At 43.3% G+C, this 25298-nt stretch overlaps 1 protein-coding gene across 8 annotated transcripts in view; it reads right to left on the bottom strand.

Moving 5' to 3' along the window:
- Tmcc1 (transmembrane and coiled-coil domain family 1) overlaps nucleotides 1–25298 on the bottom strand; it is a 161045-nt gene that overhangs the window by 16818 nt on the left and 118929 nt on the right. The gene's annotated exons all lie outside the window — the stretch shown is intronic.

Below are 25298 nucleotides of genomic sequence, written 5' to 3'. Positions count from 1 at the left end.
TCAACTCTCAGCAGAGAGCTGACCCGTGCGTTCTAACCGTCCTGTCTCGCCCTTGTCCTTCTACAGTATGCTTTGCTTTAAGCAGAACAAAATACAGTATTATGAAAAAAGATCTGCGCGGCTGTAAACTGGGAGTAGTTTTTGCTAGAGAACTCATCACAGTATCTCTTTAAATAGTAAAGCTCCCATAAGTGGTTTAAGGCATGAATTAATTCACAGTCTGCTGCAGACTTTTGTTCGGAAACACATTAGTTTAAGACAAAGTACATCTGCTTTTCAACTTAATGGTATGAAAACCATTTCAGTGTCCAGCCTTCACTGTCCTCTGATCCATGCTCACAGACTATGGATATCTGAAAATGCTGGCAAGAATAGGAGTGTCAGGCCTGGGAAAGCAGCTCAGCAGGCGAGTGCTGGCCCAGTGTGCAGAAGCCCTGGGTTCCATCCCCAGCATGGCCCCGGGTGAGGGTAGCGGGCAAGAATAGGTGTGGTATGCTAGTGGCTAGACAGAAATATTAAATTTTTATTACAGCGTCCTTTTATTTCTTTTCTTTCTTTCTTTTTTTTTTTCCAGCAGCAGAACTGAACTCAGCTTCACATGTGCTAGGCAAACACTCTACCACTGAGCTACATTCCTGCCCCTTTTTATTTTATATTTTTAAATTTTAGTTTCATGTACAGGGGATTTAACACAGGGCTTTGTACCACTGAGTTACACTCTTAGCCCCCTTTTATATTTTTATTTTGAGACAGGGTCTTGCTGAATTGCTGAGGCTGGTCTTGATGTGCCTCCTGAGGGCTGGGATGACAGGCGTGTGCTGCCAGCTTCCGGGTCTTTGTATCTACCTTATGTTGAGGGTAATGAAATCATTTTCTATTCTAATAAGGACACTTAAATAAAATAAATGGCAGCTGGAGAGGAGCAGAGGGAAAATGGGAAGGCACTGCTCAGAGTGGCAAAGGTGACTGTTATCAAATCACAAGTACTGGTGATAAAGTTGGTGAAGATAACAGGGACCCTGAGGCACTGGGATAGAAAGAGGTAAGGAATTAAATCAAGGACTAAGGTCAGGTCTTTAAAATTCAAATTTTTAAAGCTTTATCTAGTAAAAGTTTTTGTCAGGCAGGGGACTCCAAAGATCATGCAATATCCTTTCATATGGGTGAGAACCATTAAAGGAAACTGAAGAAAAAGAAACTGCTCAGATTTGAAAACTTAAAACTTTGAGTTCAAAGCAGTTAGCCAAAGCTGGGGAAGGGTCAGGTCTCTCAAATTTAGGGAAAAAAAAATTCTTTAAGTTCCCCAGTCGGGCATGATAGCACACTCCTCTCTATAATCCCATTGACTCAGGAGGCCAAGACAGGAAGATCACAAGTGTGAGGCCAGCCTCATCAAATTGCGAGGCTCTGTCTCAAAATAAAGGAAGGACTGGGGTACTGCTCAGTGGTAAAGCACTCCTGGATTCAATGTGGCCTGCGGTGGTGAATCAGAGCAAGGCACAAGAAAAAGGGTCTTAGAAACTGCTCTCTGTTGAGTACTACCAGAAGTGGATAATGAAATAACCATCCCAGGGTGATAAAAAATCACAGTACACATCCAATTACAAATTTACCACTGCAGAGAATAAGAGCATATCCTTTTTCTCTGGTTCCCATTAAAAGTCTGCCTTTGCAGCAATCTGCCAGAAATAACGACATAGTGGTTACCCCACTATAATTTCATGATAATAATGCACAAAATCTAAAATACTCAGGAAATGTCTAGTAATTAATTCAGCCTAGAGATGCATCCTGTTTTGTTTTCTTTTTCTTCTTCTTCTTTTTTTTTTTTGGGGGGGGGAGCGGGGGTACCAGGGATTGAACTCAGAGGCACTTAACCCCTGAGCCACATCCCCAGCCCTTTTAATTTTTTATTCAGAGACAGGATCTCCCTAAGTTGCTGAGGCTGGCTTTGAGGTGATTCTCCTGCCTCAGCCTCCTGAGTCATTGGGATGACAGGCATGCATGGGTATTGCATCCTCTTTTTTTCCTCTCAATGTACATTGTCATTCACTACCTGAACAGGCACTAGACTGATCTCTGAGCTATTAAACATTTAGCTCATTACTGGATTCAATACCACTGATGTGGGTAAAAGCATTATTTTCTTTCTTAGATAAGTGAGAAATACTGTTAAGTTCAAATAAGATCCCAAGTTCAAGACCAGCTTGGGCAACTTAGCAAGCCCCTGATTCAAAATAAAGTAAAAATGCTGGGCATGAAGCTTAATGGTAGAGTGCATGCCTAGCATGTGAGGCCCTGGGTTTCATGTCCAGTATCTATCTGCAGCCCCAGTGGATAATACTGAAACTAAAAACAGAATGACAATATGTTATGCTAGTTAATAAAAAAGAGTATCTCTAACAGGACCAGGAACAATAAGCTTCACATCACTTCTTCCGCACGCCTGAATCACCTGGAGGCCAGTGCAACAGCCAGAGGCACCAGATGGAGGAGCAGCCACAGCTCTGGATAACCAAGTTACCAGGAGCTGCAACGAGAGCTCCTGCAAACCCACTTCCTTCAGGCCCCAAATCTCCTCCGTTGCACCAGGTTCGACTGCTCCACTTCCTTTCAGAATGGGATTTCAGGTCTCACAACTGCAGTATATAATATGACCCCGATTGTTTAATGATTAAGCTGAAAGTCTAGCACAGAAGAAAAGTCAATTAAGATGAACACCACTAGATCTAAGACTACTCTATGCTTATGTACACTATTTTTCTCTTAAGGTTCTTTCACATTGCAATGAATCATTAATTCACATGTAATCTGATGATTAAAGAAGAAGAGATATAGAAAAGTTTTCATTATTAATCTGGAAGGATCAAAATTGATCATACTGATGAAAAGATGGCTTAGGGACTAGAATCAAGGTTTACACATAACTCTAAAATTAAACAAAACATCATAATCAACATTTTAAAAATTATTTTTTGATACATATTTTTTAGTTGTTGATGGACTTTTATTTTATTATTTATATGTGGTTCTGAGAATCAAACCTACGTGCTAGGCAAGCGCTCCACCACTAAGTCACAACCCCAGGCCCCACGATAAACTTTTAATAAAGTAATTATTTACAAATGATCACATTTTAAATGAAATAATTAAATTGCAAATATAGAGTCCCCACAAAGTAACTAAAGACACACTCGGCTGTCTCCTGTCTGACTCTGTCCTCCTCGGGCTGCTAAGAGCAGCCATGTGTCCTCCCTGCACGGCCTGCAGCACACAAAGTCCTTGCCTCCAGGGAGAACCAGCCCAGGCTGCAGCAAGGAACCCTGAGCCAGGGACCACGGATTATTCAGTAGCTCCTCCCAACTGTGGCAGTACCAGTCTTTTAAGGAGGGAGACACAGAGAACTGGGACAGGAGTGGTCAGAAAGGAGGGGTGAGATGAGGACAGGGAAGAGTGGGGGCGGACACGGGAGGAAGCAAGGGAGAATGCCAGCCAGAGTCACGGGGCGGGAGAGGTGAGCACCTCTCTTTCTTCCTTAAGGAGGAAGCCCATGCTCCGGGCGTGAACACTGGTTCTGACTTAGCTGTGAGTTATGAATGCATCAACTGAAAAGTGGTTCTTTTTTAAAAAATAGCTTTTGCAGCCATACTGGGTTGTTCATGTACAACAAGGAAAATTAGATTCCTAACTCACCCCAACCTGACAATCAAGTTCCAAATGTGAACAGCAAAAATTAAAAACATTTCAAGGGCCATATTAAAAAGGAGAGGCTGTGTGTGTGTGTGTGTGTGTGTACGCGCGCGCCTGCAGTGCTGGAGGTGGAATCCAGGGCCTCACCATGCTAGGCAAGGGCTCTTCCTCTGAGCTACATTCCCAGGATTTTCTTAAAGATATAGGAAGAGGTGCAAATCTGAAAAGCAAGAAGACTGAGCTGGCTTCCTGTGGTGGAGGAGAGAAGCCGGGACTTTGGCATGAAGTGCTTAGGTTCACATCTGACATAGCCCCCCAGCTGCGTAACTCTGGGTAAGTTACTTAACCTCTGTACCCATTTCAACTGTAAAATGGAGATAATGCTCACTTCAGAAGACGTGTGAAGATAAAATGAGTCGATAAATATAAAAGTGTTCAGAACAGGACGTGGCACAGAGCACGTTAGCACTGGCTATTTTTGTGCCATGTGAGTATTCTTTTTAAAGATTCACATATAAACTCTCTTCCAAGGGAATGTACTCCCTTCCAAGATCTTTCCCACTTCAGGCATGAACAAGGGAGATTTAGGTTCTGAACTGAGTCCTGTAATTTAACACAACAGTAAAAGCAGGACAGGGACTTTGTACCTAGTGCTTGTGGCTCACAGCACCTGGCTGGACTGCCGAGTGCCTCCCACCTCCAGGTATCACTGGGAGGGAAGAAGACAGTGGCAGTAACCCCCACTCAAGTCTTTTCTGACTATCTCAAGGGGCTTGCATTTCTGATCATCCTGTCTCTTAAGGGAGGCCGCGGTACGGGTTGGTCACCATTCTGTTCTGTGGCTCCAACAAGCACAGGATATCGCTTCGTCTGCATTTTTGTCTCTTACAGCTAAGAACTCATTTGCCAGACTTCAATTATCTACTAACCAATATGAATGAATTGATAAAAAAAAAAAAAAAACACCCAAGAGAAATTTTCAGCAGCACCTCAAAACACTGACTCATTGAGGGTGGGGCTGAGTAAAACCATTACCACTTTAACAGGCCTCTAGGGAGATGAAGTGACAGCGCCCAGGTGGGACAGTCATAGTCAGGGCAGAGCAGCGGAAGCAGCGCTGACCACCGCCAAGGGTCTGGGCTCCAACTAGGCCTTACCACACCGTGTCTCTGGGTAACCTTGGTAAGCTTGTTCTCTTGGAGCCTAGGTTGACCTTATTATGTATATTGTATTGTATTATGTATATACATAATAGGGTCAGCCATCTTTTCATGAGACTTTAAAAAAAGATATTAAACATGTTAAATTAGGGGCTGGGGAAGTAGTTCTGCAGTAAGTGACTGCCTGGCAAGTGAGAGGTCCTGGGTTTGATCCCAGGCACTGCCAAAATAACCACCACAACAACATGGATTCTGTCCGACACATGCAGTGTTCAGTCACAGGAGGTTGCCATTTCATATCAAGTTCCTGCAATAGGCCCCAAGAGACCAGGCTAGAGATCAAAATGGAGTCACTCATGCTAAAGTTCCATGTCACCAAGCTGAAACTAAACTGTTATCTGACCTTCCATCAGGATTACAGGTAACAACTCAATTTCCCATTTTCAGTTGGCTTAAGAACGAAGAAGTTTCTTCTGCTTTAATCTTTTTTTTTTTGGGTGCTGGGGATCGAACCCAGGGCCTTGGGCTTACAAGGCAAGCACTCTACCGACTGAGCTATCTCCCCAGCCCCTGCTTTAATCCTTACACAAAAAAGGTAACCTAAAGTAAGCTGATGTTAACCAGTTATTTTTCTATTGCTCTGTCTTCCTGTCCCTGTTTTACAATGAAGTAACTTTGAAATGATCAATTCACTTATTTTCTATTTCTTCTTCAACTTTCTGTCTATAAAAACCTCTTCTGCTTAGCTAACTGAAACACAGATTCTAGCTTAGGGAATGAAGTGTTGCCTGATGATAGAACTGAAAATAAAGCCAGTTAAGATCATTAAACTATTGGGTGTGGTGGCACACACTTGTAATCCTAGCTACTAAGGAGGCTGAGGCAGGAGGATCCCAAGTTTCAGGTCAGCCTGGGCCACTTTGTGAGACCTGGCCTCAACATAAAATGGAAAGGGCTTGTCTTGGGGTGTAAGTTCAGGGGCAAAGCATCTGCCAAGCGTGCACAGACCCTGGCTTCAATCCCCAGTACTCAGGTGTGGGGAAAAAGATTGTCAAGTTAAGCAGCTGTAATGTTTTTGTCCTTACACACACACACACACACACACACACACACACACACACAGAACTTCTTCCATCACTTAACCTGGCTGGGTAGGTTCATTACCCAAAATCCAAGTATGTATTCATAACTACAAAAGTTTAAGAAATCTCCGACTTCCTATCACTATCTTCAATGAAACCCTGTGCTATTACAGGGTATCAGCTCTTTTTAGGGAATCTCATATTCCACACACTAATTTCTGTAATGTCATCTCACATACCTTCCCATACCCACCCTTCACCAAGTTTCCTTTGAAAGGAGAGCCTGGGACCTTTAAAGTGTGTCCTTCTAGAGACAGCATTCCACATTCTCCCTCGGATGTGTCTTCACTTTCCTAAATAAATACGTCTGTGGCCTCTTACTGACATGTCCCTAAATGCATTTCTGTAATGTTTTTTAAGGACCCCACTCATCCTGAGTTGACGCCCCCATCTCTGAGAGCCCCTTGGATCTCTGGTGACAGGATCACAGGCGTGCACCACTGCACCTGGCAGAATGTCTTTCTTCCTCGTGGTCACTGTCCGTCCCTCTCCAGCGTGCACTGTAGGAATGGCGTGTCTGTCCCCACCAACGTTCAGAGCAACTTGCTGAGATATGCTCTTGTGTGCAATCGTGACTTCTAGTGTGCTGAGCTGGTCCTGTATGTGAAGGGGAGGTGATCTCAAAGGGAGGGGGATTAGCAGAGAATAAAAGTGGACTACGTTCCCTTAGCCACAGTCAGAAAGCTTTTTCTCCTAAACATTCCAAACCTTTCCATTTGAAGCAAAAATCAAGATTCTGCTTAAGAGTCCAAAAAAAGATCTATTTAATTGTCACAAAAAATTTCACTCGCTTGAGAAATAACTCTTGTGTAGACTGTGATGTTTCTTAGAAGTTCCAGGAATCACTTTTTCACATTTTTATATAGAACTCTGATCACAGGGAACGCTCAGCGGCGTGGAGATGTACGTGGCTCACCACAGAGGGAAGTGGATCTAAGCCAGCAGGGCTCCTGTCCGACTCTGCCTCATCTGGTTCAGAGGAGTGTTCTGGATACAATTTGGCTTAGAAAAATGGAAGATAAAACAAAGATGGCTTATGACTTGATTTCTAAAAATTCAAAAAGTCAGTGATACACAAATAGTCCTCATGACAACAATCTTGATCACTTCTGAATGTGACTTCACAGTTTGTCTCAGATGTCCCTTTTCTACTAAGACCTCCCCTCCTTCTGGCCCCTTTCTCTTTCCTACCATCAGTACTTTTCAGGTCCATCTTCCATAAAGAACAAAGTTTAAAATAATTTCATGGGGGACACTGCACATTTGGTGGAGAGCAGAGGCATGCTCCTCTCCCCAGAGAAGTCACTTACTCCAGCTGGACCTGTACGTTAGTTCTAACAATTCTTAGGGACTGAACCCAGGACTTCGCACGTGCCAGGCAGGTGCATAATCTACCATTGGACAATATCCCCCTTTTTTGTTTTATTTTATTTTCAGACAGGATCTCGGTAAGTTACCCTGGCTGGCCTTGAACTCATGATCCTCCTGCCTCAGCCCTGAGTCCCTGGTGTTATGGGTGGGCACTACCTCGCCTGGCTTATGAGTTCATTTTATAGCTAAACATCCTATCATGTGCCAAAGCAGCTTTATCAGGGATCTCCTGGGAACAGCTGAAACCTCACATTCAGATCCCTATGTGTCAGGGGCACAACTGTAATCTGGTTCTTCTGATGTGGCCTGCTGCTCCCTCTTCCAGTCTCTGCCCACTCAGGTCTGTGGCCAGGCCAGGGCAGGACTGCCTTTCTTCTTCTGCCCAATTCCTTTGTCAGCCTTCAAGACTCAGTGAAGTGTGACTTTCTCCAGGATATCTTCCCTGACAATGTCCCTCTCCCACGTGACTTAAGAGCTTTCCTTTATCTTCCCATAGGCCTATACATGTCTCCATCACTGGTTTTAACCACATCATATTGAAGTGGCACCTGGGTGTCTTGCCCCTATTCTGACTTGCGTTCCTGAGGACAGGGATTATGTCACATTCATCTTTGTACCATGAGGCTAGCACAATGCCTTGTAGGAGGAAGCCACCTAAGAAGTGTCTGATCAGCGCCAACGCTGCCCGCATCTCCTTACTTAACACGACCCGCTAGCTCTCATGGTCACGCAGCACTTTCACCTGCCTTCTACAAATGGAATCAACTCTACTTTTTGTAGGAAAAAAAAATCTTTCAATAAATGATTCTTCCAAGGCTGCTAAGGGAACATTACTGACTGGGTTGAATACCAGTTTGGATTATTAATGTCTTTTTCAACCCAACTGTTCCAATCCAAAGGCTTGTCCGTTATAGCCAGGGCTGGTGCTGGGACTGCCTTCTCGCAGGAGGGCGGACTTCTGGGCGTGAGTGAGACAGGCAGCACCAAGGACAAGACTGCCAGGTGGACTTCAGGCTGCTGTTTGGGCTTAACAGATCCATAAGCCTGAGCACAAAATCTTTTTCATTAAAAAAATAATAATAAATAAAAATCCCCATATGGGATCTATGCCAGGCGTGGAGGCATAAAATGATATCCTTGTACTTCTGCTGGTACTAGTGGTGATGTAAGCAGACAACATGTTGGTTTGTTAGGTGCTATTTTTAAAGTAGAACCTCTGAGCTAGGAAGGAACCTAAGGTCTCCCAGTTTAGAAAATGTATCTTACAGATGAATAACAGACTTTTAAGTCTCTCCATGTCAAAAAAAAAATAGGTGGCATACTGAAGACATGCACAGGTGTGCATGAGAGCAGGTGTGCTGTGTGTTTCAGTCATCAGCTTGCCTGTGCCACCAGAAGTGTCCAAGCAGCGCTTTCATGGCTGCATGTTAACAACGCCACCAGACTTCCTGACGGAGAGTCGGAACAGATGATCCAAGTTCCCTTCAAACTCTAGGACTTTAAACTTTTGTTTAAAAAGAAGAGCGAGGCTCTGGCTATGATGTTAGAAGTTTATTTTCACCTTCAGCATGATGAAGCACTTGTGTGCTTGGCTGAGCCTGCTAGCTCAGGCTAAGGCTGAACATTATTTTCTGAAGCCAGGGGCAATGGCAATTCCTTGTAATCCCAGCTACTCAGGAGGCTGAGAAAGGAGGATTCTAAGTTTGAGGCCGGCCTGGGCAACTGAGTAAGATCCCATCTATAAACAAAAATTTAGAAAAGGGTTGGGGATGTAGCAGGGGAGAACACTTGCCTAGGACACACAAGGCTCTGTGTTCAGTCCCTAGCACCAAAACCCAAAACCAAACCAAACCAAACCAAACCACCACCACCAAACACCACTATTTTCTGAGCATATGCTAACTGGGAAGAGAAGATGACATAGAAACGGGCTTTCACTGGATAAACCAGTCTGACCGTAAAACTGATACCAGTGAGTTCTCCTTTACAAGGTACTTCTTGCTACAAAAATAGTACTTTTACAGCACAAGTGTCCTTAAGACAAAAGATTTTTCACTCTTACTTTAATCTTACTGATTTCAAGTATTTCTGATAAAAAAAATTCTGGAAAAACTCTAAAGTAATGAAAAAATCCGAAAAAGCCCAAATGCAAACTTGTGATTTTATTTTTTTAACCTTCTGACATTACATTTTAAATGTATCACCAGAAACTCGAATGTAAGGTCCCCAGAGGTAGGGATCTTTCTGTTTTGTTCACTTTTGTTTCTCTAATAACTAAGACTGTACATGGCACTCAGTAGTTGCTCAAATATCTGTGACGACTCCCTGATGTGGTTTCCAGGCTTAAATTCCCAACTGCCTAATGGCTACCCACATGAATCCCTCCTGCTCCTCTGACAAACCCAATCCGCATGTCTCTGAGCATGCCCTCCTCCCCCAAGTCCTTCAAAATGGGCTAGTCTTTTATATTTTTCCCTTCCTGGTGTTGGGGGTTGAACCTAAGGGCCCTCTAGCACTAAGCTATGTCAACTCTTTGTTTTGAGACAGAGTCTTGCTACCTTGCTAAGGCTGGCCTTGGATGTGCGGCCCTTCCTGCCTCAGCCTTCCGAGTCATTGGGATGATTGGGGTGCACTACTTCTATAAACCTATTTTAACCTTTCCCCCCAAATAACTGTGGGTAAAATCATGTTCCTGATCTTTTCCCTTATTAAGCAGATTTCAAGTTCTGCTGATTTTACTTTCGTAAACACTGCATGTCAATTCTTTCCATGCTGACCATTCAAGATCTCTTCCACCGTGGTCAACTGCCTCTTGTTCCCAGTCTGCCGAGTACATCAGCAGCCTGTGAGGGTTCCAAGGGTAGATTTCTTGTTTTTTTCTAACTCAGCATCCCCACTATCTAGTACACAGATGTTAAGTAAATACTTGCTGAATGAACAGATTCTCAGTAATTTCCTCCATACAGTTGAAAGTTGCATTTTTCCAGTGTTACCTTGGTTTTTATGAGACTTATCAATAACCTTCCCATGTCTCTCATCCTCACATTCCATTATTTGCCTTAAAAAGCAAACCAAGAGGTAATTTTAGGGAAATGGCAAAGGAGGCAAATGATAGAAATCAGAAGTGGTGATCTTAGAGAGCAAGACAGCAGGGGAAAGAACATGGATATCAGAGTCAAGTGAGCTAAGTTTGAATCCCATTCTAAAACTTCCTTATCCGAACTTTTAAATTTCTGAATCCATTTTCTCTTTTTAATGTGAAGATAACTGTCTTCCTTGCAGGATTAAATGGCACACATGTTCTTTAGTGGAGGCTTGAAAATCTGAAAGGTTCCAAAAGTACCTGCTACCATTAACTTGTAGAGAACTAGTAGTAAGGGGTTTCCATTGATTTTTGTATGAGGCTAAAGTTTTGAGGCAAGACCAAAACAAAATTGCCTCTAATACTGCGACATATTCTGCAACTTAGGTCAACAGCAAATTTTCACAGAACAAAATAAAAACCTATATGATAGAGGTTTTTCTTTTTCTGTTTCTTATTTTTTCTTCCAGTACTTGCTCTACCACTGAGCTACATACCCAGAACTCCTTGCTTTTGCTGTACTTGAGAGAGAACCCAGGGGCACTCTTCTGCTGAGCTACAAACCCCAGTCGTTCTTATTTTTCATTCTGAGTCAGGGTCTTGCTAAATTATTGAGTCTGGCCTTGAACTTGAGAGGCTCCTGTCTCATGCCTCCAGAGTCACTGGGATTACATGTGTGTGCCACTGTGCCCACCCCCATCCCCTTGTGGTGGGTCATGCAATGCCACCACAGGTTCAAACTACATTCTGGACTGTATTCCAAGGACATCACTGAAGGCGTCTCAATGATAATGGTAAGTCTCCATTAGAATCGAAACTTACAGAAGGCTACTTGATTGCATCTGCACATGACCAAAACCAATCAACACTCTTTTTCTAAACCTCATCTTCTTACAGTGCTCCTTATCTCAGGAAGAGCAACAGCACTATTTATCACATTACACAAGTCAAAACCAAACCAAAGGTCAAAAGCTATTCTTGACATCTTCTGCATTCCATCCACAGCCAACCCAACACCAAATTATCAATTTTGTTTTCCAAATTCCTATCAATCTCTACTGCCACCACTTTAGGACAAAGCCTCATTCTCTCTCTTCTGGACCACTCATCTAGACCGATCTACCTGCATTCACCTGCGTTCTTTCCTAAGCTGGAAGGGAAAAGCGTCCTAAGCCACTGAATGCTTCCACTCCTGTAGCAGCTTCTGCAACGTTCACGACGAAGAAGAGGGATCTGAACATGGCCAGGCCCTGGACCTACCTACCTCTCTAGGGCTTCTTGTTTCTTGGGGGTTGCTGGGGATGGAACCCAGGGCAAGCACCCCACCACTGAGCTGCACCCCAGTCGTAGAGCTTCACCTTCATGACCCTCTTACTTTCCCAGCTTGAGGCACACTGGCCACACTCAGGCCCCAGGCTCGTCCTCCTCCCACCAGGCCTGCTTGTCCTTCTCCAGGGCTCTGCCAGCCATTTTGCAGGTGCTGGGTGTGTGCTGACCAACCAGACCAAGCTCTGCCTCCATGCGGCTCATGGCTGAGTAGCACAAAGCAGTAGAAAAAGCAATAACCACACAATAAAAATCGTGGAAAGTACCACAACGAAAAAGAAGAAAGTGCTATAAGAAAAGGAATGCTGTATGGGGAGGGGGACTCCCCTTCAGACTGGGAGGTCTCAGAGGGCTTCTTTGAATGGGGCCTTTAATGTAGGAATATGCAACAACAAATCCCATCATTACGTACAACTATAACGCACCAACAGAAAGTGTGGAACGAGGAAAAGACAGAAAAGGGGGGGGGGGCTTTGAACTGAGGCCAGAAAAGGAAGCTGTTACGTTAAGCAGGCCATAAGTGAGGAAAAGCATTATCACTGTAGGCTTCATGAGCCAAGAGAAGAGAATTTGGAAATCTATCATGGTGAAGATGAAAATAAAGAATGCAGCCATTCAAAAAGACAAAAAGAAAGGATTTCTTTATTTGCTGCTGCTTAGAATTTACTTGGTGAAAGGTTAACACCGTGTTACCAAAAAGGCTCATGGAAGCAAAGAAGGATCTGAGAGTGGTGGGGAGGGGGACCCGGGCCTGGTAACCTAACGGGTGCCGGAGTGCACGCAGGCTGTCTGTACCAGGCTTACATAACCAGTGAGTCAGCAGAGTCAGGTGTCAATGGAGTCTTCTGAGCCCACTCTACCCGCCAGGAAACCCGCGCTCCCTGATGCTGAGGCCCAAGAACCAGCTCTGAGGCAGGCTAATGAAACACAGCCACGTACCTGCCAGCAGCACTAGCTCAAAGTTAGGGTCAGGAAAAGTGAATCTCCTGGTTACAAAAACGGAAGAAACAGGATGCAACGTAAAGCAGATCTGAGACAGGTGATTCTGGCAGGATTTCACTGATCGAAAGAAACCAACTTCTGTAACTTGCAACGAAGCACTCATTAGTTTCCAAAATTCAGACTCCCAATTCTGCTAAGACCAAAACCTGGATTGTTAAAAAGAGAATTTCCTTATCTTTCTTGGAGTCCACAAATATTTCAGGGCTATTTTCTACAACCATCTTTTCCCTAATAAAGTCTATTATGTACTAATAGCAACAGAGAAAGGCTTCACAGTGACAGAATTGGGTCTGGCAAAGAAAAAGATACAAAAGAGAACACAAAAGGCGTTCAAGTACAGCAGAGGGCAAAAAGAGGCACCAGTGACAACCACCTGATATCCAAGAGCAATGACACAGATCCCAAGACACACACCACCAAGGCGGCGCTCTGAGACGGGCTGGCGAGCCGCCGCGCCTCCTGCAGCCTTGCTCTCAGCCTACCAGCCTACGCTGCTGCAGGGGCAAGGCGAGCAGGGGGCGGACGCCCGCTTTCCTTTCTCCACTTCAGCCACAGGGAAAGCTGGAAAAAAGGGAGCTGTGACTCTTCAAAGGAGAAAAGGTATCTGTTAGTCAGCATTCTTTGCCTTGGAAACTCCTAGCTTCTGCCTGTCCATGAACATCGGAGAAACTTGATGACTATCTCTGAAGGTCATAACTTGAACGTGCAGAAATAGCGTTTTCCCTCCTCGCTCTCTTGTTCATCTTTTTCCATCAAGCCCAATTCTGCACCAGGTTTTGGTTATTATTAAGATGCAAATGCTATGGAGCTGATATACAAAGGTAAAAAAAAACAAAAAGTGAAACATCATAACACATTTCTCTTACCAAAACCCCCTGCCAGGCAGTCTGCTGATTTGCTTGCCACAGAGCTCATCCGTCATTTGGGCACTGCCAGAGCAAGCCTGGATCGTGACAGCAAATCATAACCTCTCTCGGCTATAGGCGCTTTCCATTTGCTCCAGCTTCCGAACTGCAGAGGAGCTGTGGCTGGGCTGTCACTGCTGCACACGCTTGGCTTCCCAGAACGCCGTGAATGAGGGCGGCTACTACTGGGAATGCACTTCCCACCAGAGACGGCGGCGGCGAAGCTTCTAGTGGATCCCTGGGCGTCTCACCTTCACAGTCTCACAGAAGCGCCTTTCACAGAACAGGCAGGTATGGCCACACCACAGCAACACCCCGCAGGGCCAGTCCTGCGCAGTGCCCACCCGGCCTTTGTACAGCTCCGCTGCGGTCTCCTGCATCAACTCTTGGAGCTTTCTACATCTGGGTGCCTGGGAGGACTGTGCTGAATAAACAGAAAGCTTCTGCCAAACAAGCATCTGTGTGTGTGTGTGTGTGTGTGTGTGTGTGCGCGCGCGCGCGCGCGCTCACGCAGTTTGCTGGAGCTGCTCTTGCAAATGAATAGTTTGACTCTGAGAATGGAGATCACAGACAGTATCTGCCTCTCTTCTCCAGCTGTGAGCATCTTTTATAAAAGACAAAAGCTTCCAACTGGCTGGATTTAAAGCTACAGGGCATTTATTCCACATTCACATTCGTCTTCTTGTTTAAATTAGATAAGGATGGCTTCCAAATGGATTAAGTATTTAAAATGGTCTAAATAAAATAATACCATTTAGGTAGCTTGGTTCAAAAAATACAAAGGAAAAGCAATCTACCCATGTTTTGATAAAGGATCAGGATATCTCCAGAACAAACTTCTATGCTTTCCAAAGGTGTCTTCTCTTACCTTTCATTTTAGGTTCATAAAATCATTTAAATGAAAATTAAGTAAGAGTAAGAAAATTGGGCAAGAAATGGAAAACTCAACGTGAGAATCCAACTCACCACAAAGAGAAAAATATTCGTGTACGAAAAGCACTGCAACTCCCTGAAATCCAAGCAACAGATGAAAACCCCAGGACTATAAGCCCGGCTAGGACCCCACACCCCCATCACACACTGGCAACACTGGATCAAAGACTCAGATGTCTTAAAGAGACCACCATTGCCCTGAAAAAGTCTCTGTGGGGTCTGAGCAAGCTATTGCCTCTGAACTTTTCTCCTTTGTTAAAGGTGATAATGGGAATTATTATCTGGTAATATTTCTCTAGGGTTAAGATGCAGAAAGGAATCAGATTTGAAGACAATTAAGATGGTATACCCTTTCCATCAGCCTGGAGCTGTGATAATTTCTGGGCTTCTAGTGAAACATGCGGCTGGAAGCTCCGGCGGGCACAGTACTGAGAGGGCAGGGGCCCTCCCTTGGCATTCACTAGCGGTTTCAGCTTGTATTCTTTCCCTTACATTGGGTGAAGTCACATTAACAGAACCTAAAACACTCTGAATGAATTTGAAAAAGATGCTAAGTTGAAACTATGACTCCCCACATTATTCTCCTATCTCTAAAGAAAGGCACAGAATCCTGACCTTGACTTACCAGAATGAATTAATGAATAATTTATGACTTAGTAAAAGTCTTTACTTAAAACTTAGATTGTAAGCTCTCAACTAAGACAATTTTTGTTTCAACAAAAACCCCAATCTAGTACTACCAGCATCAAAACTAGCCACGGTAGCTGGGCGTGGTGGTGCACAACTGCAATCCCAGCAACTGGGAGGCTGAGGCAGGAGGATGGAGAGTTCAAAGCCAGACTCAGTGACTTAGCAAGGCCCTAAGCAACTCAGTGAGACCCTGTCTCTAAATAAAATACAAAGAAGGGCTGGGGATGTTGCCCAGGGATCAAGGGCCCCTGAGTTCAGTCCTTGGTACCAAACAAAAACACCAGCTATTGTTTGCTTAGTTCTGTTTATTAGTATTTTCAATGTCTTCTTTTTATTTTTGGTTCTTGGGTTTTGGTTCAGGGCCTCACACAGTCCCACTTTTTCAATATCGTCTGTTAAGACAACCATGTTCATTATAGAAACCTTAGATTGCAAGTGAGCCTAAAGAAAGCAAAAACTTATTTGTAATTTTGCCAGAGAAGACCAAACAAATCAGTGTTATCACTATGATTTCTATTTCTTCAGTTAAATAAAATAAAAGCACAAGAATGCTTGTGATCCCAGCAACTCAGGGGGCAGATCACAAGTTTGAGGTCAGCCTCAGCGAGTTTGAGACTCTTAGCAGTTCAGAGAGACACTGCCTCAAAATAAAAGATAAAAGGACTGGGGATGTGGCTTGCTAATAAAATGCCCCTGGGTTCAATTCCCAGTAACACTGAAAAAAAAAAAAAAATTGGAAGTATTTTCTGTTGTTAAAATATCAAGAGTTCTTGTGATTTTAATTTGAAGGATCCTCTAAGAGAGTCCCTGTTTTTTCCCCCTTCTCTCAAAAGTCACCCTGTGGGTCAGGTACAGTGGTGCATACCTGTCATCCCAGCTACTCGGGAGGCTGAGGCAGGAGGATGGCAAGTCTGAGTCGGGGCCGCGCAGGCGAGCACTTCAGTGATGACAGCCCTCACTGAGGGAGCGAGGCCCTGGGTTCAATCCCAGCACTTGGGGGAAATCATTCCATGTACTCCTGTACTAAATACATTTGATGTGAACTTTTAAATGGGCACTGAGCTACTAGATTATGTTTAGTCTACTATAAACCCAGTGCGCTACTATTTTCTTCATAATTACATAAGTGAATGTTGGGGGATTTTATCTCCTCTGGGGTAAGTACAATATTTAATCTTTTTAAAGATTAATATTCATTGTAACTCTAAGTAAAATTACTATTGCTCACAGGTGTCTCCAGTGTCCTTCTCTTCCTGGGCATGCAATATGACATTTCCCAGAGCCTTTGCAGTTACGCAGGGCATGTGACTAATTCTGACCAGTGGGTTGTGAAAGAAAAGTATGTCACGGAGGTCAAAGAGTTGTAACTGCTAATGTGAGGCTCTTTTATCCTTTCTTTCCTTACCACTGAGATCGGGGAGGTGTGTGCTGACTCAAGGTGCCATAGATCAAAAGCTGCCTTGGCTGGATGAGCCACCATAAGGAGGACGGCTGCTCTGGAGAGATGCCTGGCCTAACGAGGAATCTTGCGTGTGAGAAATGTTCACTGTGTATTTATATGAAAGCCATGATTTTATCATTTAAAAATTGTCCTTCAGCAGGTTTAGGAGATATCAATGAGATTTCAATAGATTTACTGGAGAGAATCAAGTAAATGGAGTTGCTAAAGACGTACCCGCCATGGGCTGCTTTCACCTGGGTACATCTTATTGATTCCCAAAGTAAATGCCAGTTTAATTTTGTTGACTCCCTAGTTCTCTTGATTTTCTTCTCTTGATGATTTTGTTTTTAGTTTATGTGAAGTTGAAAATTTATCTCTACTGATGAAAGTACTGATGGAAAATCTGGTTTTTACAGTTTGACATCTGAGAATCTATGTAGAATGACAGACATTTAGTCTCTGTCAGGCAAGATATATTGTGCTTTACTGTCACTTTGAGTAAATGATCAAATACTGTTTCTCACCTATGATCCTATCCTAAGCAAGGGCCTAAATCTCCTTTGTTAAATATTTCCATCTTGCACTCTCTAGGACTGAATCCTAATTATCCTGGGGAAAACCTTCCAGGGTAACTTTCATATCTAACACTTGGGATTTCCCAATGTGTCCTTGGAAGACAACAAAAATTTTTTAAATTTTTTAAGGAATCAACAGTTGTCAAGTACAACTCCTGCAGTAGGCTTGACTCAATTCCCCCATCCCCACTTAGTTCCAAATCTGAGAGGTAATCTGGAATATAATTCATTCAGGGGAGAATAACAATGAATCAAATGATGTAAGCACATTACCATAGCGTGCATTCGGCAAAAGTAAGACGAACAGGCAAAAATGAGATTGTTTCATTAAAAACTCATAAAACTTGGCAAAATATATTTGATAAAATGTGTGTATGATAAATGAAGTGCAACCATGTAAAATATAAATGCAGTATTAGTTTAGGAAATGCATAATGAAGTTCTACCTTCCTTGGATGCTTTCTCAATTCTTTGACCTGGTTCTATTCTTCCAAAGCAAAAACTAAGCTTCTAGAAATTGAAGAATCACCTGAAGTTACAGGTATGGTAAACTTCCTTTAGATCCCCTACTTCCCGTTTCACTCTCACATGCTAACCTTTAATCCTGGAAGACTTTACCTTTTTTGTTTGTGTGTGACACTAGGGGCACTCTAACACTGAGCTACATCCCAGTCCTTTTTATTTTGAGACAGGGTCTCACTAAATTGCCCAGACTGGCCTTGAACTTAAAAGCTGCATCAGTCTCAAGTCACTGGCTTGCACCACCAAGATGACTTAGTCTTCTTAAGGTTTTTTTTTTTTTTTTTAACTTTTAAAAAAAATTAACAGCTTCCTATTATTGCCCTCTCTTCCTAACAGTTCTTGCATGAGAATCATCTCAAGAGTATTCAATCTTTCATTCAGAACACCTCGATCCCAATGGCAGCTATTAATAGAATATAAAAAGCCTTTATTTCTGGGGGATGGGGGGAGACTTCCTGTGAACTCATTTGATAATTGTAAAACAGGACAACGTGGGATACAGTTCCTCATTAAGAAGGAAGACAGCACCACTTTTGAAAGAAGGGTTAGGGGAATATCAAAGAGAGTTGTTACTGAACTTGCCTTGGGCATCAAAACAAATTCTTCCCATTTTATTTGTTATTCTTATTTTTTGGTACTGAGGATTGAATACACAAGTGCTTTACCACTGAGCCACTGCTCCAGCCCTTTTAATTTTTATTTTGAGACAGGGTCTCAGTAAGTTGCCCAGGCTGGCCTCGACCTCCCAAACTATTGGGATTACAGGCTTGTGACACTGCATTCGGCCCATTTTAAAACTATAGACTATACCGTAATGTTTCTGTGTGTGTGTGTGTGTGTGTGTGTGTGTGTGGTGCTGGGGATTGACCCTGGGCCCCACCCATGCTAGGCAAGCACTTTACGACTGAGCTACAATCCCAGCTCCCATATTTCTATACATCTTGGTGAACTTAAGTGGGTAGGTTGATAATGTAAATTCCTAGCAATGTTTCAGAGAGTGACTGTTATACAGATTGATAGAAATGACCAAGTTGCTCTTCCAAAAGATTATGGGAATTTGCACTAACAGTGCCAGAATACGGCCAGCTTTACCACCTATCAATCTTTTGTATATTCATGCATCTGAGTTAAATTGTGATCTTACTTTTACTTATTTGCATTCCTTAAATTGTGGGTAAACTTTTTTTGGACAGGGGACTGGGGACTGAACTCAGGAGTGCTTTATTACACTTTATTTATTAGTGCTTTACTACATCACCAGTTCTTTCTTTTAAATATTTTTTTAGTTTTAGATGGACACAATACCTTTATTTCATTTATTTTTATGTGATGCTGAGGATGGAATCCAATGCCTCACATGTGCTAGGCAAGTGCTCCACCACTGAGCTACAACCCTGGCCGCTTTTTCCTTCATATTTTGAGACAGGGTCTCATTAACTTGCCCAGATTGGCCTCAAACTGGTGATCCTTCTGTCTCACTGGGATTACAGGTATGTGCCAAACCACAACCAGCCAATTATGGCAAATATGACCATCTTTTGATATGTAATTTTATCATAAGTATTTCCGCTTCTGTCAGCACCTCTGGACCCCTAATAAGGATCTCTTTTCTGAAATTGCAATCAGGGCACAAATAAAAGGTGGCCAGACAGCAGATGATCTGCATAAGGTGCCACTGGAACTGTAAAAACCCAACAACAATAAAGTAAGACCTTTATGCTCCCAGAAATAATTTCCTATAAACTTTTTCATTTTTATTTTTGTAGCTCTGGAAATTGAACCCAGGGTGCTTAACCACTGAGCCACATCTTCAGCCTTTTTAAATTTTGAGACAGGGTCTTCCTTAGTTGCTGAGGTTGGTCTTGAACCTGCAATCCTCACTGAGATTGCAGTTGTGTGCTGCCATGCCTAGTCAATTTCCACTAAGAACACAAATATTAGCTTCCACCAAGAATCAACCTCAACAATCTGCATTTGCTACTTCTTCTCTGGTTGCAAGCAAACACTACACTTTTCATTAAAAGCAAATGACAACTAAAGCATACATTCTACCCTTATTTCCTGGGATTAAACATCTCACAATTTCCTATTTTAGGCACCTGAAACATAGTACTGGGTGGTCTGGCAAATGAATTTTACATTCAAAGACAGGCTCTAGATACATCTGACTAGTGGGGACACTGTGCCGGGGGTGCCGAGATGCACATGCAGCTCATGTTCACCCACTTCTGCAGCCCTAATGTCTCCTTCCATACGGGGGCTAGGACTGCAAGCACGAAAATGACAATCATGCCAATAGAGAAATTACTTCTGAGCTTCTTTCTCTTTTCTTCCTTTTTAAAAAGTGTTAATTTGTTAAAACCAAGAAGTTTGTTTTTGGTAGTGCTAGGGATGGAACCCAGGGCCTCATGCATGCTATCCCCAAACCCTTCTGTCTTTTCTGAAGAGAAATGGTTTTCCTCCTGTCTCCAACCTGTCCTCATCCCACCTTGCCCCTTCCCGCCGTGTTCGACGAATGAGCTGACCTTTGTACTGAGCAGATGTTACTTCCAACTGAAGGTACTCTCCCTTCCTTCTCTGAACTTCTGAACTATTTAATTTTTATGGTCTAGAACATCTTATATTTGGTTCATTATGTAAATTTTGGTATTTTCTACCTGAGATGAGTCCCTAAGTCAGACTGTTACATATTCTTGAACCCCCAACAGCGCCCACCACGGTACATTAGTCATTTGTTTTTACACTAAATTAGTTCACACTTGTAAAGTGCTTCAAGTAGTGTCTGCACATTAGTACCACTTAAGTTATTAAATAAATGAAAGAAACAGATCAACTTTCCTTTCTGATGACTTACCTCCTCAGCCCAGGAGAGTTATTTCTCCCATCTTAATTCCATTTCCTATGCTAGGCACGGCCCCATTTCTCATCTCTTGATTGTAATAAAACCGATAAAAATTGTCTAAACTCATTGTTTCCAGATTCCTTTCTATTCTCAAACACAATCAAGTGGCTTTTCTCTGTTTAGTCCATGTTGAGGTGACCAGTCATCTCCATGTTACTGATTGTCAGATAGGAATCTGGAATAAAGGGAGAGACTGAGTTTTCAAAGGACGTGCTCATGAACCACTGAGATCAGTAAACACCCAAGAACAACTGCAATTCCTGAGTGACAGGCTTTTGGCCTGCACCCTTGACCTATGCCCTTGTAACATGAGGAAGCACAGGGAAAACTGGCGTGACAACTGTGTAGCTCCACACTGCCTCAACCGGACCCCAGCAACTGTCCCTCTAACAGCCCACACCAGTGGGCTGCCACCTCCCCTTCTGGAGACAGCCCCATTCTCTCTTGAATGCACGTTCCCTGCTTTACCACCAAAGGTCTCTCTCTGGAGACTGCTCTCAATTGTCCCTTAAATTTGTATCTACTTCTTAACACCTGTTTAGACCTTTGACTTGCATGTGCTGAAATTTTTTTCTTCAATGCCAAGAATCCCGCTGGTCCTGAGTCAAATTCCCCCTTTTCTCTGGCAACTCCTCAGACCTTTCTCTGGAGACATCTCTTCTATGACAAATCCAAAGACGAGTTCTTAGCTGGCCTCTTGTCTGATACGGCTGATGCGTCCGTGCGGCTCCGGAAGAGTTCCCACGCTGTGTTTCTAGCACACCACACTCCTCCTGACTTTCCACATCACTGCTGCTCTTTCCCATGACAACGGCCCACGAGCAGACTTTACATTTCAGTTAATGACAACCCATCCCTCCAGTTGTTCAGGTGAATCCCTTGTGGTTCATTCATTGCTCTCTTTTACATCTTACATTCAATTCACCAGAAAATTCCGTGGCATTGCCTTCAAAGCTTCTGCAGCCTCCAGCCCCTTCTCCTTCTCCTGCTTCCGCTGGAGCCTCAGCCAGACTCCTCTCTGCTACTGACGCGGCTCCGCCTTGCTCCTAGAGTCTAATACTCCCGCCAGCGTGATCTTTTCAAACTCCAAGTCGAATCCTGTCACCTGTCTGCCTAAAATTCTTCAATGAAAACTTTCCATTTAGAGGGAGAGCGTCCCTGAAGGTGGCTTTCAAGGGCATGCCTGACCTGCCCTTCCCTTCCAGTTCCCACTGCCCACTCCTTCCCCCAGGGGTGGGATCTGTTTTTCCCCACTGTGAGACTGGTCTGACCATGGACTTGCTTTGGCCAAGTGAAACGTGAGCCAAGGTGACAGGGCAGAGGCCTGCACAGAACTTGCTGCACTGGGGTTGGCTCTTTCGCTGGGCCAAGACCTCCAGTCCACTCTCCATTTCAGCTCAGGACCGTTCATCCCCGCAGCTGCTCATGGAGGGAGTGGCCCAGGTGACACCAGTGCCAGCAGCCGGGCACGTGTGGGGAGGCAACGTTGGCCCATTCAGTCCTGCCACAGCCCCTCAATAACCACAGCGACCCAGAGCAAGACCAGCACAAGAGCCACCCAACTGAGCCTGGCCCAAATGGCAGACTTGCAGAATTTTAAGCCAATAAAAGTTGTTTCAGGTGACTGGATCTTGGGGTGGCTTGTTCCACAGCAGTAGGCGACCTCTTTCCTGCTCCTGTGTACCTGGGGAACGCTGATGCCTGGAAGGCTCATTCCTCAGGCACCTGGCTCACTGCTCGCTCTTTCAAGCCTTCCCTGGGATGCCTCCTTGGAGGAGGCTTGAGCTTTCCCTGTTTAAATGGCTGTCAGTCCCCAGGCCCACATTTCCAGTCCCCCTCAGCCTGCGTTACTGACTCCACAGCCCAGCCTTCTTGAACATACTCCGTAACTCACTCGTTAGGCTCATTACTTGTTGCCCTCTTTCCCAACTAGCATGTGACTAATTTTCTTTCTTTCTTTTTTGTTTTTGTTTTTACTTCATGGTGCTGGGGATCAAATGCATGCTAGGCAAGTGCCCTGTCACCTACTTCCTCCTACCTGGAATGTAAGCAGATATATTCCAAGTCATCTAAAACCCTAGACCCTGGTATATGGCAAGCCCTCAATAATTATCTGTAGGATGAACAAATTACTGGCTTACAATATTCAATTTCAGACAGGATATACTGGAGCTGACATTTAATAATTTCTGGTATGAATTAAAATAATCTGCGACAAGTGTTTTTAAGCTTTAAGTCACAGTTCTTGACCTTTTTCCTCTCTAGCACTCTGAAAGGACATATATACTCTCATTAGCTCACTGGGTTTTCTTTTTTATTTTTGTGTCAGTGATTGAACCCGGGGTGCTTAACCATTGAGCCATATTCCCAGCTCTCTAATTTTTTTTTTTTTTTTTTAAATTTTTAAATTTTGAGACAGGATCTAAGTCGCTGAGATTGGTTTTGAATTTGCCATCCTCCTGCCACAGTCTCCCAAGTTGCTGGGATGACAGGCGTGCACCACGGTGCTGGTGCTCACTGATTTTAAAGAGGAGATGGAAGGCATTTTGAGCACTGGAATAGGAACACTAGCCTGAACGACCCTTCCCGTCCCACTGTTGTGTAGTGTCATCCACCATTCACATCCCTGCTCCAGCTATTTCTTTTGAATTATACACACTTAAAAGAAATTCTACAAAATAATGTGGGTGGACCTTTGCATTGTTCTTATGGGATCTGCTCTGTAAGTGGCCTTCGGAGATCTCTGGAAAGATGAAATCCAGGCGAGACTGCAGCATAAAGGAAGGCTTTTTTCTTTTTCTTTTGTGTCTTTCAGAAGATTACCTTAATATAGTAACAGTCCAATGCAGATAGACTTATTTTAAAAGCAGAGCATCAATAAATGACCAAGTGATTACACTTGGATTTAGTGTCCTAAATTGACACTAACAAATTCTAAGCATTTGTATAGGAAATTCAGGTAACACTCAAGGAATGCTCTGGAATACTTGTATTATACACAAGGCTTTAACACAAACAGAGATGTGTGGTACTGTCAGGTTACTAAGAATGGAAAAGGAAAGTTATTCATTTTTAGAACTGGTGGACATAGGGGAATATTATAATCCTTTATATCAAATCACAGATGAGTTCAACAAATACAGTGAATTCTATAGTATCCTATTTAAAACACTCCATTTATTTCCAAGAGTTAACTACATTTTCCCCTCAAGGCTTCCTTCGAAATGTTCATTCCATACTTTAGAAACAAATGTTCACAAAACTTGTTGCAATCTCATGCAAGGTCACATGCCATCCCAGTCTATAGCAGTTTGGTGTATCTAGGTAGTCATATTAAGAATATCAGATGCTCCAGCAAGTACTTCATTTCAGAACATTTTAAACATCACTTCAATGAGAACAGTTTACTAGAGGATGATTGTCTGAAGCAAGGAAACAGTTTAAACTAAAATCACTCAGGTAATATGCTTTAGAAAACTCTCTACTGTGTTAAGTCAATGCAATCACTGGGTAAAACAAAAAATGAAAAACAAAAGCTCTGCCTGGTGCAGTGATGCACACGTGTAATCCCAGCGACCTGGGAGGCCGAGGCAGGACTGCAAGTGCAAAGCTGGCCTCAGATACTGAGCAAGGTAAGCTAAGCAACTTAGTTTGAACCTATCTCAAAATTAAAAATCAAAACGGTCTGGGGATGTAGCTTGGTGGTAAAGCACCCCTGGGTTCAATCCCTAGTATCAGCAAGTAAGTAAGTAAATAAACGAACAAACAAACAAGTAATAAATAAATAGAAAGAAAGAAAGAAAGGGCTGGGGACATTGCTCAGTGATAGAATGCCCCAGCACTGCAAAAACATTTTAAACAAGTGTAATGTTTTATGGTCCCCTTTCCCCACTGACTGTCACTAATGAAGAGAAAAAGGATAATGTCTCTTGAGTTTCCACCCCCTCCTCTTTTAGGGATCTTCTCCGTATTCTTTCCTTCTGACCACCACATCCACCCTGGCCTAGCACTCTTAATAAAACATAAGTAAACTGACCTTTTATAACTTCAGAGCAAACAGAGATGTGCCAGAGTTTTTGAATCCAAGATTCAGAACAAACAGAAAAAAACAGGATACAGACCAGAGGCACAAATCTGTTAACAGAGCTGGCATTTAAATGATCAACCAGAAGGCCTAAGAGTAATTCAATATCAAACTTCACAGTGAAAACTCTGGATCTCAAATTCAACTGCTCAATGACAAACTATATTAATGTACGTTACCTTTGAAAAACTATATAAAGAATCTGTTTTATTTAGCATGCAATCTCTTAGTACCTACGTGTCATTTATAGAACCAACTCAAAAATCAAGGTAAAAAATCAAGCCATAGGCGAGGTTCCTCTCAGCACCGGGGTGAAATGTGAGCAGGGTGGCTGTGTTGCATAAAGCCAGATCACCTTCCACCCAGCTGTATCTCGGGGCCTGCTTGCTGATCTGAAGACACAAATTTAGCACTGAGATTTGTGGATGCTGCTTCATAATTCACAAAATCATCAAGTCCTTGGGGGAAATACT

Source organism: Sciurus carolinensis, chromosome 19 (assembly GCF_902686445.1).
Source record: "Sciurus carolinensis chromosome 19, mSciCar1.2, whole genome shotgun sequence".
Classification (NCBI taxonomy): Eukaryota; Metazoa; Chordata; class Mammalia; order Rodentia; family Sciuridae; genus Sciurus; species Sciurus carolinensis.
Note: the sequence above shows the minus strand (reverse complement) of the source record. Positions and strands in the feature narration are given on the sequence as shown.